Source organism: Spodoptera frugiperda, chromosome 15 (genome assembly GCF_023101765.2).
Source record: "Spodoptera frugiperda isolate SF20-4 chromosome 15, AGI-APGP_CSIRO_Sfru_2.0, whole genome shotgun sequence".
NCBI classification, from domain to species: Eukaryota; Metazoa; Arthropoda; class Insecta; order Lepidoptera; family Noctuidae; genus Spodoptera; species Spodoptera frugiperda.
The window spans coordinates 4682617-4692554 of NC_064226.1; positions in this window are offsets into that span (position 1 = coordinate 4682617).

A 9938-nucleotide genomic window follows, 5' to 3' on the forward strand; every position below is an offset into this window, starting at 1 on the left:
TCTAGAATAAATAGACACTAAAGTATAATAAAGCGACCATGTCTGATTTGTATTGTTCTGAAAGTAGTTATTAGTCCGATCTTCGATTCGATCGATTCTTTTTGGAGCATCACAAGTCATGGAGTATCTAAGATCTGACTGGTATAAGGGTCCTTTTCGAACAAAGATGTGCTATGTAGCTATGCTAAGAAGATGTAATAGATAAGCTATGAAACTTTGTGACCTTTCCCACTGATACGCTGTGCGAGGAAGATGCGCGGCTTGAGTATGCGATGTATCGATAGTTATAAGCCATCTATAGCACACATCCATAGCACGCGTCTTTCCATATAAGAAAAAAATTGCTTATCTGAATCTGTTTCCAATGAATATGATTGGTGGAAGCCAAACGCATCCACAGCAACGTAGCATAGCGCATCTCTGGTGGAAAAGCAGCCTAAGGAAGAAAACATAATCTATTTTACCTTTATAACTTCAAACTTCGAGAAACAGAATACGCAGGTAAACCGCAGCAAAGAGCTAGAACAAAACAAATTCCTTAAAAAGTATGCGAAGCGAGGAAGTGCGGACATATTTAAAGTTCCATAGTTTCCGGTTTGTACAAGGTGAACCAAGGCAGTCATCTTTACAGCCTAGTCGTTAACTGTGCTGTTAAAGTTCATTGCAGAGTTCAGCGTATTAATTTTGTAATTTTATGGCCATCTTAATAATATACCGTTAATGGTAGTCGTAATCGAAAGAAATTAATCTTTTTTAAGAGAAATGGTGAGGATCCCATGGTCCTGACATTGTGTGAACTTTTTTATTTTGAAAGACTTATTTATAGCATTTTTTTTTTCTTTTTTGAAGCGGTAAAATCGTCTTTCATCAGACTTCTCCCGCCTTGGGTAAGGCGAAAGAGAGTGTCAGACTCTTACTGACTAAAAACCATCCCTTTCTTTCTCCTGTTTTGAGCCAGAGCCCCGGTAATCCGCTAAGCAGATGATGATCCTGACAATGTGTAATATCGTAAAGTTCATCTAGCACGAAGTCTGATATTGTGGTCAATGTAGGTATAGACAATAATCACCACTTTTTAGAACACATTTGCCAACAAATGAGTGTACTATAAACCTTTGCCTTACCTTACGAAGAATGGACAAGAAATTGTCTTACATTTTATGTATTGAGCAAATTGGGTGACAGTTAACCAATTTTGTTAAACTATTAAATGGCTTGCGAAATACTGTACTCTGCACTATATAGGGACCGGAAAATAGCTAATCATTATTGTAAATACCTAGTTCAGCTATTCAAAGTTAATTCTAACCTCGCTCGACCCTGCTTTGTGTATGCTAATAATGTAAATACGTTTTGTTTTCAAACTAATCTTGCCTTTTGGACTTTGTAAGTAAATCACTTCAGTTGCTTAGTAAAATCACGTAGGTAGTTAAATATTTGCTGAACAAACAACTTTGTATGAATTAACGTGGATTTTAGAGTGTTTAATGAAGATGAGGAGAGTGTGAATGTTAGTGACGTCATTGGCAGTGATTTGCGAATCGTTTGCTAGTACTTTGTACTTTTGCGTTTCTAAAATTCAATCTGTGTTTGTATGTGTTCTGAAGCTTCTATGATACATCTCTACATATACCTATTCTCTCATTTATTGTGTACCTTATTTAGGTATATCTTTACATAAAGGTAGTCCTTTCTGGATTTACTTAGTAAAATATTCAAATGTTCAACAACGTCACACCTTTTATCCTCAAAGAGGTAGACATAGGTGCACATTACGGCAATGTTCAAATGTGAATATTTCACGATTTTCAATAAAGGTTTGATTAATTTTCATGTTATTATTAATTTTCATGTTATTTCTGCATTTTTTTCAAAGTACTTTGGTAATGTTCTAAGATATAAATCTTGTAATCACATATGGCAAGACGCTACTCACGGATTTGATACCTGAAAACATTAATACTAATCTTGCACTTTCTCGTAATGACCTTTTGTTTACCATTCGTATTTTGTCATGACTTCAGTGCTCAGATAATTAGCACCTCAAAAAAGTTTGACACCATGTTTTTATTTTTGGAAGTGTTATATTAATGGAAGTGTTTTATTCATGTTTGCTTTTAGTTAATCTATGAGATTCGCGAGTTTTTGTCTTATGTGTAGGCGGAACTAAAAATTGCTAGATGACAAGTAAGCTATTAATAAAGTCTTATTAAACGTTATTTTTAACTGTCAGATTAGTATTAAAAGAACAACACCAACGCATATGTTAACTCTTCTGATAAATCTTGTGATGTAGATGTCCATGGGCGGCGCTGATCAGCTGATAACGTAAACGGCTGCCGCGCAACGTGTAGCGATTTCGATTCCCGCAAGGAGCAACTCTTTGTGCGATCCACAAATTTTTGTTTCGGGTCTGGGTGTCATGTGTATGTGAACTTGTATGTTTGTAAACGCACCCGCGACACAGGAGAAAATCCTAGTGTGGGGCAACGTTTTTATAAAAAAAGTCAAAGTCAAATCATTTATTCAAATTAAACCATATACTTAAATACATTTGAAACGTCAAAAAAAGAAATAAGTAACAGTCTCTCAGTCTGTCCGTCAGTGCAGCTAGGTGCCTCACCATTGATAGTCAAAAGATATAAAATTATCCGACAGCCTTACCTGCTAGGGAGTGGAACTCCTTGCCGGGGTCTGTGTTTCCTGATGGGTATAACCTGGGTGTCTTCAAAGCCCGAGTGAATAGGTTGCTTATGGGCAGACGTGCTCCATCGTAGGCCGCATCATCACTTACCATCAGGTGAGATAGCGGCCAAATGTCGACCCATTAATTACCAAACACCGGTAACAATTAGTTAATGTATGAGTAAATAAGTCGCCGGAACAATAAAACTAGGTGAGAGACGTCTTGCAATCTGTAATGTGGGGCTATAGGCTAATGTGGACCGGTATTCAGGTACGTGGGTTAAGTCACTGGCAAGTTTTCTATTCTTTTTGTTACACTTAATATAAAAAATGTTATGTAATATCAAAACTTATATGTATTTACTTCATCTTAAGTTTGGTAATCACACTTGTCTGGAACTTTATTTTTTCAGTACATTTTGAACTTTATTTTTAAGTTATAGAGTGTATAATCAGGGAGTCTTATTTCTTATATTTTTAAAAAGGGAGTTTTAACAATAACAAGCGTAAAGTGGGCTCTACACATAAGTATGTTAAGTATTACTCTGTTATAGGATTTTCTTAATAAAAACCAAGCCACAAAATATAAGTGCTAGATATTCATTTCACAGGGTAATCAACCATGATGATTTAGCATAATCTCTTTGTAAACAAAAAAATCGTACCTTTCCACTGATTTCGTAGGATCTTTTATTAGCTATGACCTATCGTCTGCTCGTATAGTTCTAACAGCCAAACTGGTGTGAAGTCAGTGATGGTGAACGGTTTCCATAAGGAATTATCGTTCAATTATCACCAATTTATGTCTATTTATCGCTATAAATCGTCACTGTGGGTGAAAATTTTCCGTGAATGAAGTGTATTTGTGGTTCATTGTATCACGTATCCTTTTAAGTGGTTGTGTACATAGATGTACGTGACGTCTAATTCGCACTCCGGCTTTAGATCCTGTATCCTGTTGAAGATTCATTTTCGATTGTCTCTACTTTATAGAATTCTTTTTGTTTTTGTTTGGGTCGAGTTCAAAACTTACCTTTGTAACTTTAACCATTTTTGTCTATTTAAAATGGAAAATGGAATCCTTAATAGAATATACCACCTGAATAGGGCCACTTCTATGTACATTTTATACGTAGAAATTACCTGTAATGTATTTGCTTCCACTCTTAAACTTTAATTCATTTTATCTAAGTATTGTTATCTTATATGACAAAATAAAAAATTCTTGTCCAATATTTTTACTACCTAATACCTAACTGACGGTCAAAATAGTTTTTTAATCCTCATACCCCGTCATCATACCCTATTATGCACCAAAAATATTATGTCCAAAATCATACATTAATATATCCAAGTTCAAAGCCACAATTGTCGGTGATCAATGAGCAGTTGGGGGCGCACAATGCATGCACTTATTTTGTCCGCTAGCCAGACTGAATGTACTTACTGAATACACAGTATGTAGGTACATACATACCTATTTTGTAAGAGGAAGTGTGTGTGATGTAATATCGTACGACATCGTACGAGTCCAGCCAGGACGAACACACGATTGTGTTGCAAGCGAGAGACAGAAGGATAACTTTGTTTGATTATTTTAAAATAATGTATGGTTTGTGTTAAAATTATTAAAGAGCTAAATGCTTGCTTAGTTTAGAAATTGTGACTATAAAATTGCAACCAAGGATCACTTAAATCTATTTGTATCTAAAAGCAGAAAAGATAAATAGTTTAATTGACTGTTTTCAGAGAAAAGCTCCCAAGATTTTATTAGAAATATGTACATCGGCTTAAACTGCTTCTAAAATAGCTTTTATTTATGGAATAGGTGGCAAACGACCAGACGGGTCACCTGATGGTTAGCGATCAGCGCCGCCCATGAACACCCGCAACACCAGAGTCACGCAAATTAAAGCATTTTGTAAAATATTAATCATTATGTGATACTGGAAATGTTTAATTTCAGTATTCATTGAAATGGAAATCACACATCAACATGTAACATTAAAAGTAGTACCTATTCAAAATAAAAATGTACTGGAACTTCTGATATTTACTTACTCAGTGCAAAAAGTCTGGAATGGCTCGTTCGACTCAGTCTGGTTTAAAAAGGGGGCGGGGAGCATCCAGTCGCATGTTGTGATGTTTGATTGGATATAATCTGCAATACTCTATTTAGTACTAGTGTACGAACTATTTTTAGACGCACTAGTATGTCTGAGTAATCTAGAAACTATATTCGTAACAATGATAGGAAGTAAAACACGGAACTGAGATTAATTAACGCAATTATTGCTATTGATTTAATAATAAACTGTGAAATGTTTGATTGTTGTACAACTACTTACTTATATCAATCTACACAAAATACAATAAGGTCCACTGATGAAGTCTGTTACCAATTTATTTCTATCAGAGAGGTACTAGATAGTTTCTAGTCAAGTAAATTTCATTAAATAAAGTTATACTATCAAAATATTATAAAAGCTTGATAGCCTCGTTGGCCTAGTGGTTGCAAGAGCGACTGCCGGGCGAGGGGTATCGGGTTCGATTCCTGGGTCGGCCGAAGTATTACTGGGATTTTTTCGGATTTTCGTCATTATTTTAGTAGTAGCACGGAGTCTGAAAATGTGCCCGTTATATGGCAATAGGCTCACCACTTATTACATGGGACTTACAATAAAAATTATGAAAAGTGGGTGTACAAAGTACAATGGCATTACGTGCCATAATGTGCACCTATGCCTACCCCTTCAGGGACTAAAGGCGTGACGATATAAAACCTCCAGCCTCCAGGCCCTCATTATCCTAATATCACTTCGCTACGTATAGCAAAGAAAAATAAAAACAAAAGACACTCACTTCATTCACTCAGAATGAATGAAACGCGTATTTATTCTGTCAGGGATTTTAATGGCTAATTGTTTTCTTACAGACATAGGTCAGCTGTTAAAGTTATTATGGCGAACTAATCTCACTTTGTAATTATTGGTGTCGACATAGATCTTCTAAGATAATCATTTAATTATGCTTTACTACGTTTTAGTTTTTTTTCTGATACTTAGGTATAATAAAGTTGTTCTATTTTAGGTGTTTTCGTGTAAGGTTATCTGAGATCCTTAAGACTGCAAGGAAGACTTATCCAAATTATGTTTGTTGTAAATCGGCAATTCTCCCATCCTACAGTTTAACGATTCTTATTTCTAATTACCGTGACCATTTTTATTTTGACTCAAACACATTATCTATAAAACTGCCAATAATTGTTATATGCTGCATTGATGACTGAATTTGTATCTTTCATTAGTTTCATATCTTAATATGTTTAGGTCAAAATAAATATAAATGGTCACGGTTATTACTAATTAGACACTTCAAAACAAGAAACGTTAAACTGAAGAATAGCGAAATTCTAAAATACTATAGGATCGTGTTATTGTACTTGGTAACCTAATCATGTTCTTCAAGCCTTAGTTATTATTTAAATCAAAACACGACTACACTAAACTTCTCAAGTATTGATTTTTCTAATCTTCCAGCTTGATGAAGAGATTACGTAAATGGTTAGCGGGTCAGGTCAAGCCATATTATGTAAGTAACGTATGCATTTCTATTGGGAGATAGCCCAATTTTAGTACCTGGTTTTCTTAAAATACATGCAGATATCTAGAAAACATTTATAACTGTGGTAAAGCAAAAATGATAAGTTTTGATAATATTATGATTTAAGATAAACTTGTAATATATGGGACTTACCTAGGATTTTTATCACAGCAGGTGTATTTTATCAGAAAGGTTTACTCACCGAAAATATATTGTCGTAGGATCTTGGTTTACTCACCGAAGACATAGGTACCTATTGTCGGCAGATCTTCCATGGAATGAAAAATCCTAATGGAGCCCCTTGGTCTACGGCAAATGAGGCTTTCAGACTCTTCATCATCATTTCAACAGCCGCAAGATGTCTTCTGAACATAGGACCCAATAACTTCCAGATCAGTCGATTAGAAACCACATATCCTCTTCTAGGTTCATGCCGTCTGGAGCTGCGGACTACCTAGCGAGTTTACGGGGTGGTTTTTGGTCAGTAAGACTCTGACACTCCCTCTCGCCTCGCCCAAGACTGGCGAAATAATTGGATGTTTTTCCCCCCTTAAAAAAGGTTTATGCCGTGGCTTATAAGGTCTCTTTGTATATCAAAAAGTGCAATGTTTATTTCCATGTAAATATTATTCAGATTTGTTATTGTATTCATATTTTTATGACGCACGTGGCGTTAATGCTATTTTCGACTTAAGTTTTCAGAATTGCATATTAAATACATATAAGTGTAAATTAGGTATTAATAATTACTATTAATTAATTTTACTCAGTGGCTTTAGCATGAAGTTCGGCTGATAGGTAATATTTCACAAGACCATCGCTTCTGCAATTGTTTTTTATGGCACACGCTGGTAATCGAGCAGACGTATCACCTGATGGGAAGCAATCGCCGCCGCCCATGGACACTTGAAACACAGTGCGTTGCCGTTGTTAGAAATTTAAGGGCCGTTGGAGAATCGGGGTTTGGGAAGATTGGGAAGGGGGGAATTAGGCCTCCGGTAACCTTACTCACACAACGAAACATAACGCAAGCGTTGTTTCACGTCGGTTTTCGGTGAGGCCGTAGTATCACTCCAGAAGTATGGTTCTCCCACACTAAACTTATATGGGCAATTACTTCTATATCTGACCGAGAAACCGTCTCTCTATTTACACTTGATTGCTTCCTAAAGAAAATTCTTATCCAATTTGACGACGAACAGAAGACGGATCGAAAGTTCCAGAAGTCATTCAATTTGATCAACTTTATGCCAATAGAAACTAGGGCACAAAATGAGAGTGCCATTGTGCCCGTGGGAAGTGAAGATTGTGCTCTTAATAGGGATGTGGATGCCTCCTTTGTGGCCTGCATCGTATGATGCGGGCAGTTTACTGTCAATAACGAAATTGAATCAAGAATGTTCTCGAATGTCAGCGACGGACAATGGTGTTAAGTTGTCGTGCGTGTTTCAATTGACGTTTTGGAGACGAGACGTTTTTTTTTTTGCGAAATTTATATTAGGTCTTGTTAGATGAGTGTGGAACATATTGTTACTTTTTAGGTAAAATAATTATAACGCTACTGTACGTAAATAATAACCGCATAATTTTCATATGAACGGCTGCCTTTTTGGTTGTAAACCGACTGTGTAACTGCAGATGCAAAATTTCGTGTATCATCTCATATTTTCGATATTAATTTTGGCCGTATATTGGTGGAAGCCAGCTGAATATGTATGTGACAATAATTATATTTGTAAATTAATTGACCTAATCATGTGAAGTTGAAAAACAAATGAAAAATAAAAGACTCGTAGATTTCGAAATTGCAATAACAATAATTAATTTCATTCGCAAAACCTCTACTTAAAATCAGCATAATAACATAAATACTAGTCAAAAGCTGTTTAATTGATGACTACGGCATTATCAACTATGTAAATGACAAGAAGTATTTATTAAAATTACCAGTTGACACGCAATTACGAAGCCATGTAAAAAAAAAATAGTCACATTTACCCATTGTCATTAAATCGACATTCACCGCGTACCTAACATTATAGTAATAGTCTTTCAAAATTTTCTAGAAACAGAAAGTTATGGAGTGGACTTCGATAAAAGAAGAATTAAAAATAATCTCTGGTTGTTGTCATGTACGTGTATCTTATCGAATTTTATAATTAACTGCTCAATTCTCATGTATTTTATAAAGAAATGCAACAGCGAAGTGATAGTAGATTTTTATAAGCAGACACTATTCTATGCAAGTCATTGTTCGTTTGTTTTGGTCATGTAATTGCAGTAAATATTATTAAGTATCTTTGTTGGAGGTTTATAGTCGCTGTTTTTTTTTTATTTGGTTACTATAAATATTTTATCCCTCTGATTCACTGTTCAGACTTTGTTCCTAAATGTCGTATTGTCATGTACTTAGGATTTAAGCGACCTACTTCGGGAATTTAACTATGAAATATAAATTACAGATTTTCAGTGCTAGGTATATTGAGACTTTTTTATGTATCTGGTATTGATCTTTTATTTAGATTTTTCGTACAAAATAATTTATTAAAAGTATAGAGAGCTGTGTAAATTCGTTTGTCTGTATACCTATACCTGCATCGACGCGTGTTTATCAATGTGTTCTAAGGAAACTATATAAATTAACAGGTTTTCCAATCAAATATGCCATTACGTTAAAAGCCTTTTTTTAAAACCCTGCCAAAATTAATTAATTAAACATTTTCCTTATTTTTTACCCGTTACGATTTGTTTTGCTTCATCCAATTTGAATAAAGTTTTTATTTAACCAATAAAACTACGGTTAAAATCACAAGCAAATGACATCTTGTTAAATGTTAATATTATTGTAGCTACGTACACCGTACACTGGGTGCCTATGTGTTATTGTTTATGTATGTACGTGTGCATATACCATGTCTTTGTCTAGACGAAGTGACACCAATCTGATACAATATTATAATGTGATTATGTAAAAATAATTCATGACGTATTTTGTTTTGTTTGGTACCCAGTGTGCCAATTGATGAATAGCATAGGGAAAATTGTTAGATTTTTAAAAAGAAATATAATATGTAATAAAATACTAAAATTATACCGCTCTGATCCTCAGTAAGGGGTACTTACAAAGAATCAGAAGACTCATTAAGAGGCTTTGCTCTATAGAGAGGTCGATTGTTGAAACACTCAATAGATAGAACTTAGATGTACCACTGCATAATTTATTTCTGCAATGTAACGCGTAAGGTACATTAACGAGAAGACTCATTAAGAGGCTTTGTAATCATAGAGACGATTGTAGGAAATTCATACATGCTATCATAATTAGATTATTAAAAAGTCAATGATTAATAGGTATACCACTGCATAATTTATTTCTGCGGGAAAAGTAATATGTAAGGTCATGGTACATTAACAACTGTTTAATTGGTGTCCTCAAGACCATACGTTTTTTTTATTAATTCTCAGTTTATATTTCATTATTTTTCTCAGCATTAACAGGTTCTGCATTGTTTCTATGACAGTAGCATGGAGGGGCGCGACCTCTGCGCGTGCGCTTCACACGTTGCGCCACCAACCGGCCCTCGGGCACACCCGCGGCTGCGCGTGGAGACATGTCCGTGTGTGATGGGAGTTCCAAATCGTTTGCAAGT